General features: G+C 43.4%; 1 protein-coding gene across 8 annotated transcripts in view; it reads right to left on the bottom strand.

Annotated features, from left to right (window-relative positions):
* The window catches only part of EVL (Enah/Vasp-like), a 158,532-nt gene that overhangs the window by 101,611 nt on the left and 43,492 nt on the right, over nt 1–13,429 (bottom strand). The gene's annotated exons all lie outside the window — the stretch shown is intronic.

The following is a 13,429-nucleotide window of genomic DNA, read 5'->3' as shown; positions in this document are numbered from 1 at the left end:
AAGGAAAACAGTCTCCTACAGGCACAGAGGCTCAGCGTCACTCATCACATCCCACGACATGGTGCTGGCTTGACACAACCCAACCTGGACACTTTTAGAGCCTGTTTTGTAATTAATTTCTGTAAGTGGATAATTGGATCATGAAGCTGAATTAGAGCAATATGATAATGCGCAAACCAAAAATGTAACTCTTATTTATCTCACTGCTCAGTCCAGCCTTCAAAACCACTGCAATGCGCTTGCTACTGTCAATGACTTCTGAAGGAAACAATTTAAACTGGTAGGCACCATGCTGTCCAAGCTTAAAAAATTTTTAAAAAGACCTTTATAATGGTATCTGTTTTGTTTATATGTAGATTGCACCAAATGCTCCCATTCCTTTGCTAATGCCTTTAAATTTTTTCCCAGCTTTTTAAGATGGTTCCATTTTCCCTTGCATGGCATCCCGTGTGGCCAGCATTGGTCTGAGAAGACTTCTGTAAGGGAGAGTACGTGAAGCTCATCTGCCATCCACATACATCTCCTAACGCAGCACATGGACATATATGTATGAAAGGTAACAAGATGATATTGAAGCATATTATGGTGAAGGGATCTGTGAGCCTGCAGTCATGGTTGGAGGGTAGAGTATGAGGAGACACCCCGCCTCTGAATGGCAGCAAAGGTTTGGGTTGCTTCGGTACAGTAAAATCTGTACCTTGTTTGTTGATAATCAAGAAAAATCAAGCTTGAAATGACACTCATGTATAAGGAAGATAAGGAACCAGGGCCACAGCACACTATACATCACAGCAGGGGAGGGAAAGTTAAGTTCACGTCATTCACTCTCCGCTGCACAAGTGCTGTTATTACCTATTGATCTCCACAGTAATTGTAAGTAGCTGCAGAAAGCTATTTCCACCACCAGGACAGTGCTTTCCAGAAAGAGTTTTGCTGTTTACAATACCTTGGGGAAAAAGATGGAGGAATGCAGATGAAGGAAGGAGATTCTTCTCCCTCAAATTCGTTTTATACTGACAGAAATCCATTGATCTTGCAGGAATTTTTTTTTCTCACTTGCAAGGACATACCCTTCCATTCCCTTCCATTCTCTGCTCCCAAAATTAAACCGTTTAAGCATAAGCTGGGGCACAAGAGGCAGACACAACAGCAACCAGAGGAAAGGGTAGACATACACAATGCACCAACAAGACACAAGGCCACAGCAGATGGTTTGCAGTTAGTACTGACTGGGCGAGAGAAGGGTGCCAAGGCGGGTGATGTGGCAGGTGCATCGGCATTGAAGGGAGGATGCTGCCCCATGTAAGAAGTGACCCAAGAAGGATGAGTTGAGAAATGCAAAGCTCCTGCTGCTGTCTGTGGAGTCATTCATCTGCTCAGAGAGAAAGGTCTCCTGAAGAACAGAGCTGAGACCATATCTTTGAAGAAGGGGCCAAAAGCAAGAACTACATTGGTGCCAACAGAGAGATTTGGGTGGAAGACTATAGATGACCATTGCAATAGAGAAACTAAGGACAGTGTAAACACCTTCCCTGAGCATTTCCAGGGAGCAGCCTGTGAAAGGACAGAATTGGCCCTTGTAACGTCATCGTGCATGGTTCAGTTAGGGCTTTTAGACAGTATTATGGTGGCATTCAAAGTCCGAGACCCACCTCCCACATGTCACCAGTTGGATTTGTCATAGCACAGGAGATGCCTCTTCCTTTCCACCACATCCTCCTTTTTTCAGGAGGAAAGCAGCTTCACCACATCGGGCTCAGAGCTAGCAAAGGAATAAGCTATATTTATACTAGAACATTTGCAACTCCTGATGGCTCTAGAACATACCATGGTAAAAAGCAATAAATGCTATTTTCCAGTATTGCTGTTAGCACTTGCACAAGCCAAGTGTTATAAAACAGCATCTGACGTGACAGTGCTTTACATAGTCCCTGCAGGGACAAACTGCCACCTGGAAGAAAACAGGGAGGAGTCAAGCCCTTTATTAATAGGAGGCCCAAAAAGACTGATATCTCAGTGAGAAAGTTTTGCAAATTCATTGTACAAATTTGTACTCTTTCCTCTTTATCTGTTTAGCATGTGACTGGCACACGATTTCCAGGCATTAGTATAAAGCCATTTATTTCTCCAGACAATAGGAGGGAGCAGTAGGTTCCTCCGGAGCCAGTACTGCTCCTGTTTTTAAGCTTGGCTAAATGCAACCATTGCGGACTATGGCAGCTGGCAGGCCCAGTCACAGAGCCTGCTGTGAATTACTGTTAACAAACACATTTGGTTTTATTAAGCCTTTCTTCTTCCTCCAAGTGTTATAGTCATGGCTTCTGGAGTAATCACAGGCACTGTTTAGAAACATCCTGGGAACGAGGATGCTTGAAAAGCCTTCACAAGCGCTGAGCGTAGGGGCTTACTGGCTGCACCAGAGATGTACCTGCAGTCTGTGGGGTCCAGTGCTTTGTGGGGGGATCAGCCTCAACTCCACAGTCCCCAGCTGCTTCATCCAGGGTGTCCCCTTCCCTGTCAGGTTCCCCACCCTTTCTCTCTACCCTGGCAATAGGTCTTCCCTGAGCAGAAATCCATGTTAAAATTCAGATTAGTGTCTCAGGACAGCAGCTCTTACTGTGCATGCTTTCAGACCAGATCAGTGATGAAGTAGGGACCGCATATGAAGGGAGATCCTGCATCTGCAGCTCAGTGGGAAGAAGGTGGGGGGAATTCAGAGGAAGAAACAATTTTCATGGTTTCAGATCCAAATTTTTGCCCAGAGCAGCTGGACGAGACCACAATTTCCCCCTAACACCAGTGCAGCTCTTCAGATTTCCACTGGGAAATCTGTGAGCTCTCTTAGCTTCCACTGTTCATAGGGGAACTGTCCCCCTGGTGATGGAGAGTGCTGTGTAAAGGATGCTACGAGATAGCACACCAGGAAGCCAGTGTTTCAGCAGAATTACATGCTCACAACCCACTGTCGGGGTTTGGCATCTGCCTGAGCAGAGCCACCAGCAAATGGGGCTGAGGAGAAGGAACCGGGGCTGCCAGATGGGTCGCAGGGTGACAGCAACATGTGGGTCAAGTTTTCTAGAGGTCTCCAAAGTCGGGCAATGAGTTTTGCATGTGCTGAGCCTGCCATGCCAAGAAGGGATGTTGCTTCACAGCTGCTGAGGCTGTGAGCCTACTGCCCTGCAAATGGATCTGCTTCTCCCATTGTCCTCCTGCAATTCTAGGCTTGGCTCACACCATGTTTAATTAAGGTTTGAAGCCTTCCTTTTTTTTCCAAAAACCCAATACTGAATAATAACACTTCTGATTAGCCAGCAAACGAGATGACTGTGCTATTGGACTGAAAGGCATCCATAAAGTCTCAAAAGGCACCAACCTGGGTACCAATCTAATGCAGTGGAGGAAAATAGGTAATTGCAGGCTTATATATCATGGAGCCAAAGCAAATTATCTGCTGCTGATGTCTTTATAGCACTGATGCTGGGGGTGGAGGGATGGTTGCCAAATGGAAACCCGCTCAGCCTTGGGAACCAACTGATGTTCCTATACCCAGGAATCACATTGTAGATGCTCACAGCAGATGGAAATTGATGGCTGTAATCTCCACGAGGACAATGCTGGCTGCACTAAGGCATCCCTGCTCCCCACCCCATGTGGCATGGCCATCAATCTGATGTGTGTTATTAGCACAATTCAAGGTTGCAGACCATTGCTGGAGAAAGAAATAAAAAATCCACAATGAGCAATTGCTGAGGGAAGCAGAGAAAGAAGGTGGCAATTTTTGTCAGTTTACTGGATGAAGATACAACCGTTGAGCAGCTCTGAAGTTAACACATGGGTATTAGAGGGACACACGTACGTTTCTGTTCCTATAGCTACATCACAGCGTCAGTGCAGCTGGTTTTCACAATGCTGGGACACATAAAGGGAGAAGAACGATAGTGGAGATGACCTTTAATGTAGCAACAAAGGCATATTTTTGGAGTTGCATTTCCACTGAAATACTGTTCAGCTCAATGCAAAATCGGTTCTGTGAGCTACTGACATTATGAAGAATGATGGCTGGTGCTATGCAGGGAGCGCTGCGTGCTACATCCAGCTGCACAAGCAAGCGGAGCACACCCACGTGCCTTGTGGTCGGCACTGCCGGTTCAGGGGATTTGGGGCCGCCTTCGTCGCTCTGACTTTCTGGAAAAGACAGAATCAGGGCAACTAACTTTTCGCCATGTGCCGCGTTTGCTGCCAGCAGATTTTCTAGCATGTGCACAGCCACAGCAGCAGCCAGATTTTGCTCCTCCCCCACCTTCCCCCCCGCCGCTATACTTCCATGGATAAATAACCTAGCATATATCAAGATAAATTTATCTTGGGTGTAACCTCAGGAATGTCATTGTGGTAAGAACAGGAATTATGTGGGCCATAGTACAGATGAAACTGTGTCACTGGGGAAAATAGTATCAGATATATTTCTCTCACGATTAATAGCCACTAACTTTTTTAGAAGAAAGAAATGTTGAGAATATTTTACTAAATGCAAGTTTAAGAGAAAATAGAATATTGATTTTAGAGAATAATTTTCAAATGCTTGTAATGATAAAACATTCTTCTGATACATAGTTCACAAAGATAACCCCAGGCCAGAGAAGGTGGAGACTAACATACTGATTTCATTGAAGCTGACAGAGTATGCATCAGTTTGAAAGCTGGCCTTTCGTTTTCCTTCTTTGAGTCAGTAGCAGAATGGCACAATAGGAAAGCATTTTTAAAAATATCCACTGTGGCTGATATAGCTGAAAGTATGTTCTGGAACAGCTCTCGTGACATACAGAGTGATAGAAAGTGGCACTTATGGTATAGAATGATTTACACAGACATCTCTATTAGAACATGAGTTACTTCATAAGATACATACATTCCATAATGATTTACTGCAATTTTTAAATTAGAAACAAATGGGGGGGGGGGGGAAACCACTCAGAAGCCCATAAAATGACACACAGTTACGTTTGTGTTCTTTCATCTTGGTGTTGGCAGACACTGCTGCAGTGCGCTTCCCATCATATGAGGATATTTTGTCTTTTCCCCCAAGCCTAGCAGTAGTGGCACACTCTACTTTCAACAAATGGCCCTGAAAGACAGCTTTGCTTTTAAAAAGGAATATGAAAGGACTAGAGAAGGCCAAATTGGCTTGTCCTGAGCACTGCTTTTTAGTGAATATCTGCCTACCAGTTTCATAGAGATGCTGTGGCTGAGCCCCCAGTGTCATCCTCCACAGAGCAGTCCCACTGCCAGGGTTGGAGGATCTTGCTTTCCATGTCCAGAGCCAGGCGCAGTGTTAAACCCAATACATTATTCAGCTACCAAACTTCACTGCAGATTTGGCAGTTTGCTAAGGTATAAAGGTTATTCAGCCCACATTATTGCTTAGGAATCATTTGCCTATTCATAGTACATCATTTACATTTTCTGGAGTTTTTTAGCAAGGTTGTTCTAGGCACAGTAGATATGATAATAAAACATTCAATACATATTGAAAAGTCACCAGTTCTTGTTTCATTTTTGCACATTGAAGGGTGAATTTCAGGACACGATGAAGCAGATGTGTAATTTTGTATCCCTTGTAGTGGTCTCAAAGAAAGAGTGAATAACCATCATTTAAATCTGATGGCAAGCCCTCTCCAGCAACAAAGACATCCCTTCTACATCGGAGGCATTTCTGAGGATTTTGCAAGATATCCCCATCCATGGCTTTTCTATACCCACCTCTTCTCCTCAGAGATCCTTTTTCCCATCTCAAACATGCATTTTGCAGCCACATCACACACCCACACCAAATCCAGTGTCTGAACCTGCACTCTGCTCACTGTCAACAGAAAGCCTCCTCCCTTCCCCAAACCAAGGGGTGTTGACAGTTTCCATCAAGCTATGTTTCTTTAAGTAGAAATTTTAGATAGGGAGAAGTGACAAATAAAAAGCCCAGAAAGAAAACCACAGCAGTGTGGGCATCATCGTGAGGTGTGCCCTAAACAGATAAAAGCTGCTGTTGCAGAGATTATAAGCAATTTTTACAATGGAGAAAGTAAAACTTTACACAACCTTACCAAAAAACCCCAGTTCCTCCAGTGAAGTCTTTTCATGTATATTGTCCTCTCTGTATGAACTCCTCTGCTGCTTTGTGTCGGGGTTTACTGCTCCCTCGATTACTGTCAGAGTGCCCCATGTTCCCAATGGAGCAGGAACTCTACTGCCAGCGAGCTCTTGCTAAATATGAAGCCTCTCCTGGAGCAGTTCCTTTGGAGCTCAGCTGAGTGAGAACAAACTACTTGTGCCACACGCAGCCTTGATTTTTCAATTTTGTTTAAATTAATTTGAGACCATCACTATGATACTCCCATAGCATCTTCCAGAAACAGGGAAGAGAACAGAGAATCCTTCCCCCTCTCCTAAATGCACCGCCGTCCATCAAACAGGACTCCTCTCTGTTGACATCTCTCAGGGACGCAGTATGGGAGTGCTTTTAATTACTTGCCTCTTGGTAGACGTGCTTCTTGGGAAGAGCAGGTAAAGAAGCATGGCAGAAAACTTATGTGGTTTGTGGTAGTTCTTAGCACGTCGGTTTTACTGAGGATTTTTTGTTTGTTTTAATGAGTCTCTTCTGGCTCGCTGTCAGCTCTGAAGCAAGTCTTCTTGCACAGAAAGCCCAAACTTTCCATTGCACAGAGACACCAGGCTACACCACCCCAGACTAAATCCGACATGTCTGAAAACTCACCCAACGCCACCAGGCAGGTGAGCGGCGAGGCCGGAATCAGACCCAGGAGCTCCAGACCACCAGGCCAAATCTCAGGTGCAGATTGCAGCACCGTTCCTCCTCTGCTCACCCTTTCCAAACAAACCACTGTGCTTATAGGAAACCTCACCCCATGCCCTAGACAGCTACATGTGGCAGAAGAAGGGAAAAGAGAAGTAACAGTAGTAACAGGAGACAACTACAATCTCTAAATTTTCGCCATCTGCACACTGTATTTCCTAATAAGCCACCTCCATTAAAAAAAAAAAAAAAGCAAACCTTTTTCACAATTCTGAGGATTAAACCCTAGTCAAATCTGACAAATAAAATCTTATTCAGAAACTCAGATGTATTTCGTGGGGATTAATGATACTTGAAAGCAGAACAAAACACCGCACTACAATAAACTGCCATAAAGAGAAATCAGCACTTAATGGTGATTTATTACCCTTACAGAAAACGGAAAACCTGAACTATTTTTGGATGAACCAAATCAAAACCATAATTTTTGGCTATAACAAAACTTTCATTTCAAATTCAACTAAAAACTAAGTGTGGCTTTCCAATCTGGGATACTTGAAGACCTTTCTAATAAAAGCAATGGCTAGTTTCATAAGGGGACTTCAGAGTGCGATTTCACAACCACTGCGGAAGCTGCCTGGGGTCTGCACCACAGATCTCTGTCCTGGCCGTTTCTCTTCCCTGGAAGTGAGAAATTCTTGCAGAGATGCAGTGAGCTGGGGTGGGTGCTGCAGCCTGGGGCACCACCTCCCTCCCCCTGCCCAGGCTCCTTCCGAGCACACGTTCATCTCCAGGTGGGCCCACAGGTTGTTCTTCCCAAAGCAATAAGTACACGGGCTGATTTGTATCACTGATATTAATTATGATTTAAATCAGTAAGATTAATTAAAACAGGGTTTCCTGCGCTATCTCCGTTTTGGTTTGCATTTGTGCTTTTTAAAACTATTCTCCCAAAGGAAACTCTTATTGATTAGAAGAAACTTGGTGCTTTCTTAGGTGATGAGGAGAATACATTATTCAGTATCTAAATGCAATAAGCAATTACACAGATTAAACATACCTTTATTCAGAATTTTAATTTTTACATTAACTTAGGCAAAAGTAAACAATGTACATTTTGCATTTCATAGAATTTTTTTTTCTGGTTTTGATTTGCCATGCTGTGTAGTGATGGATATTTGATTTTCATTCACAGCATACAAAAATAAGCTTATATAACTCCCTCAGTGCTATCTAAAAATGAACTTCAAAAATATTACAAAATAGAGACTAAGTATCATCTGCCATCACACTGAACTGACAGACTCTAAGCTTGGTCTCCTCCACAGCTTTAGAGCTGGCAGATCTCCTTGATTACATTTTTATTCATAATTAGAACACCAGGGGGAAAAAAAAATAAAACAAAAAACAACTAAAAACTTTATGGTTATTCTATTCACTTTCCAGATCTTGAATTCACATTATTCAACCGATGCAGATGAACTAACGGGAATGAATGCAGCCCTCTCCGTACATCTGCAGGAAGAGGCAGCAGTGGTTTAACACTTAAACGCAAACTACTTTCTGACTTCCACCTTTTCTGTAAGTAGACGTTCTTTGTAACTTCAATACCCAGCGTGTAGCACTGACTGAAGTATTCTTAAGTGAAGGTAGATTTTAACAATTCTTTTTTAAAGATATAAAACAAGCAAACAAAAACCTTCATCCAGCCAAGCAATGAGCTGTGGCACACACTGACAAAGGCTCTCGGACTAAAAAATATAAAATACAGTTTACTTAATACCTTTTATATATTTGTGGCTTATCAAAGGTAAACCCCAACCCTTAAATCCTTCTACTAGGCTGAATTCTTGTATTGGTTTTCCACCACAGGTGAATTTCCATATAACTTAGTTTTAATAATAGCACATGTTCAATAAAAGCTTGCTTTCTTGTTTCAGAATGAGACCTATATATTAATTTTATTTCTATAATTCACAAAAAGGTACTGATTTCCAATTTCATTCATGATTTGCCACCTGATGCTGCTCCTAACCAAGTATCAAGTAAAGCACCTTCTCCCAACCTCTGAAGCTGCTCAGCCATGCACTGACATGTAGCTATGGAAGTATCTCAACGTCCCTAGCAAGACTTCAAGGAGAAAGTGCATCTCCCACATCTCCCACCTTTTCCAAACAGCGTTCAGAATAATGATCAGGTAATCATATCTATTGAAGGCAGAAAATAATCTAATAATGGCTTTCTTGGCCTACAATTCTTCCAACATCTGTTTTTCCTGCTGTTTCATATTTCAAAGCTCTTTTTTAATCAAAGATAGTGCTATTTTCTTAAAGTCCTCATTTTAACCAAGCCTGCTGAGTATGCCATTAATAAAGTCCCACTAACAGAGACACCAGGATAAATACAAATAAATACAAACACACTATTCGAGATCAATTTTAATCCGCAGTTAACTCCATTACCTTCTCTATTTGTTTCACATTTAACTGTCTTCTTTAACTGTCTGCTCATTTTTTTATCGAATTAAAAAATTCTGAGAATAAAGCATTTTGCTTTTTATTTGTTAACTAAGCTGACATCAGACTGGCAATACCCTCCCATCCAAGCCTTCTCTGCTGGCTCACAAGACACGCTTCTTGCAGCAATACACCTGACCGACATGCAAGATGGTTCAGCTGCAACAAGAACCTGGGAGAGCTCTAATGGGTCCTTCATTAGGACTTGTAGATGGAGTTCCACCACCAGAAGGCAAGTGCCCAGCCGGTGCAAGCAATCCAGGAACAAGACCTGCCAAAGTGCTGCTCCAGGGTCTTGTGCTGGTCAAGCTCTTCGTGACATCATGTGCAGTCCAGCTTCACAGGGTCACTCCTGCAGTGCCATCCCAACACTTCTCCTATACAACTTGGTTGCCCCAGCACTATCCGCATGTGCCACAGAAGTTCCCCAGCCTCTTGCAACTTTTCCACCGGCCTTTTGCAAAATCAAAGGCAGCATTTGCTTCCTGGGATATCTCATGGCAAGAAGGCAAAACTGTTCATGAGTTACTCCAGCCAACTGACTGGCACATTTGCAGGTTTGTTCCCCACAGCATGGAGGGAAGAGAGAATAAGATCAGGGGAAGGGAGACAGGGAAAGATGCAGCAAGAGGGGGGCAGGACAGATTGCTGAGAGACAGAAAGAAGGGGATGCTGCTTGTCGGAAAGAAAACAAGTGATTTGTTTTGGTTTTGTGTTAATCTAGTTGTCCTGGGTCAAATCCAGTGGAGGCTGGCCAACTTCCATTAGCTAAGCAGCCGGCCCACTACATATTCCGCTTGGGGATTGCTGTTCCATTTCTAGAGGCCTTAAAGACACCTGCTAGAGCTGTCTGCTACCATGGCCAAACATTGCGTACAACTAAAAATATGCTTTGTTTATTTAAATGAAACTTTTAACAGGCTGTAGGGGCTTGTGGGCCGATGTCAACAGCAGTGAATCTCTGTTTACCCAGACAACAGGTGCAATGAAACATGGGCACTTCCCTCCCTCAGCATGTAGCAGGGCCCTGGCAGGAGAAGGAAAGGGGAAAACCCACAGATTAAGAGAGAGCAGGTCTGAAGGATCAAGAACGCCAAGAGGGAGAGATTTCAACCTCCCTTCCCCAGCTCCTTGCTATCCCAGAGGATGAGATCTCATATTCACTCTTGACCATGAGATAAAATGATGCTCTTTGGCATTAAGATCTTGCTAAGCAATAGATTTTAGGAGATTTTCCAGTGCAGGACTTGCCTTCAGAACCACACCCCAGCATTTCTCCTGGTCCATGACCCTGCACTCCAGCCATGCTGGATGGCTGGTCAGAGACCAGCTGCAACTGTGGGATCCCAAGCTGCAAGGAGCCCTGCAACACAGCTCTGTAGGCATGTGAGATGCAGCACAGCTGTGGGGAAGTGTGAAATGGGCGTCCAAAGCATGAGTCACACATTCCCCATGCAGGCTGCACACTAGGGAGACAGGCCAGTCTTGTTTCTTCTCTTTAACCACTGCATTCGCTCACTGCTGTTTGGAGACAGCTACCTCTTCCAGGCTTAGTTACACCTTGCTCTGAGATAACCTGTGCTGGCAGGGAGATGATGTGTTTGGGATGAAAGGGAAGGAGCGAGAAGTCTCATCTTGCAAAGACGATTTTGTGAGTTTAGTTCATTCCTCCAACATGAGCATTTGGAGGAAAACATGAGTCCAGAGGCTCCAAGTCTGGACCTTTTTAGACAAAAAACCAGGAAGATCCTGGGAGCAGGGTGCCATGGCTGGCAAACCAGAACAGGAAGAAAGACAGAGGCTGTGTGTCTGTCCTCACAACACCAAATACAATCCACATAGGACTCTAAAACAAGTTAGAGCAAGAATATGAATAGATGTTTAAACAGACTGTTGTCATCTAGTACATCTCACAAATCTAATCAGAAGTAACTAATACTGCAACAAGCCTCTTGCAATGGCATCAGATGTAGCGTTTAATAGTCAATTTGCGAAAGCTATCGGTTTCTTTCTCCCTTTTCGGCTGTGTTTGGTTATGTTTCACATCAGGTCCTCCTCCTCTCCCAGTCCACATTCACTTCAGTTTGTGACCATATGGACACCTCTGTCTCCCATTCCCCCTTTTCTTTCACCTACCACAGCAACAAAATCTCCAGGGTGTTTCCATACACACAGTTGGACTGTGGCAGATGCACATCTCTGAAAGTAAATACAAAATACCACCAAGCATCTGGATAGGCAAGTGTGCTTACCCACCCTCTGCCACCCACCCTCATCATTACACTAAGCTTCACCAACCAGTCTTCGGGGCTGCGTAATCTTCACATCGGATTCATGCAGCAGGACCCCAAGTTAACAAAACTGTCCAACAGAAGAGTAACTTTGTACATTAGCTAAATTCAGATTGATAAAGCACTGAAGACGTGTTTAAGCTATCACAAAGCTTTGAAGCACACGTTTTGAAGCATGCACTCAAGTTCTCTGTTGAACTAGGATCCCCGTACTGATTTGAATCCAACTCTTTTCACTTAGCAGAGACTGGAGTCATGGAGGCCACCTGATCAGCTGGACAGCAAGACTAGCAGGATTTGCAAAATGAGGATCGGATCTCCTGCTTCCCAAGGACAAAGGGGTTAAATTCATTAGTGTAAGACATGCTTAAATACAAATATAATGAAGGCAATGTGAAATCTCAAAAATTAACAGTAAACAGGACAATTTGCTGACAAATCTTTCTCTAAACTGCTGCTGTGCCTCATGAGGATGTTTGCAGGCAGAATACAGTAATAATAGTAACAATTACTTTTAAGCAGGAAGATGCACAGAAATGTTAGACACATGTTTACATGTGTGTACAGTTAAGGACTTGCTAGAAAGTCTGCTGTGGCCAATGGGCCTGAGAACAGTCTTAGAACCCCAAATTTAGGTACCTTGTGAAAAAAAAAAAAAAAGATGGATGTATTTGTGATCCATGCTTTAGTACAGCTAAAGGGAACTGGTTTTCCTAATTATATTTATCTGGAGAATCCTTTTGATTTAAACACTCACATAGTTATCTAATTTTGGCAGAGCAGAATAGAGTAGACGACTGACTAAAATTACATTTGCAAACATGCACCCAGAGACACAAGGCTTCACATGACTCATCTACTTCTCTAACAGCCTCCCTTGATAAGACTAATGGAGGAATCCTCAACAAGGATAATAATTTTCTCAGTAAAGGCAGAAGATTTAAAGTAACCATGTTATGAGCAATAAGAAGATACTGCATTTGCCCTGAGGTAGCACATTCATTTTCAAGACATCCAGCAATAGAAAACCTCTTATCTGGAGAAAGTACTTTTAAACATTTTCCTGGAAAGGTAGTTAAATCTGAATGAATGTGTTAACGCCTATATATCCTCACCTCCTGCCACAGGTGGGCTTTGCTGGAAAGTCACACTACACAGCAGGTGACATGTAAATATACAAGCAACTTTGCCCAGGAGGGGCAATCCGAAAGAAAAATGCCTAAGTAAAAGCTGTTTCCTGAAGAAGAGTGTCTCAACCTTAGCAGGTTTACACCATGGGAGTCTCAGTACCCCCATTTTGCAGACAGTGAATCTGTTTTGCCCGAAGTCATCGCAGTGATAGTACAAACCTAGGAAGAAACCCCAGGTCTGCCCAGGCGCTGCTCCCAATCCACTCACCACATCCCACCATCCGCTTTCTGAAACCCATCCGGAGTCTAGTTCTCTATAACACGGTGGGGATCAGAATAAATCCAACAAAGTTCTGCACTAAAATGCCGAAGTTGTTAAAATCAGTACGTTCTGCCTTAGTTGTTCAAACTCAGAGAAGAGCTCCTACATACCATACATGCCACATGCTCTGCAAAGGCTGGGCCAAGACACAACACTGCTAGAGCAAAGCTCTTCTTATCAGTGCCTCCAAGACCGTGCAAGCAGGCAGCAAGATTACAATAGTCTGAGATGCAGGGGGGCTCTCTGTGATGATACATTCTAGAAAATTAGACCAGTTAATCAAAACAATACTGGGTGACGCATGTCGATGTAGGAAAGACAAATTGTTTCACAGACAAGGATGGCAGAAGGACAAATACTGC

The sequence above is a fragment of the Grus americana genome, chromosome 5, assembly GCF_028858705.1.
Source record: "Grus americana isolate bGruAme1 chromosome 5, bGruAme1.mat, whole genome shotgun sequence".
Taxonomy (NCBI): Eukaryota; Metazoa; Chordata; class Aves; order Gruiformes; family Gruidae; genus Grus; species Grus americana.
The sequence above is the reverse complement of the archived record's forward strand: the minus strand, read 5'-3'. Positions and strand labels throughout refer to the sequence as shown.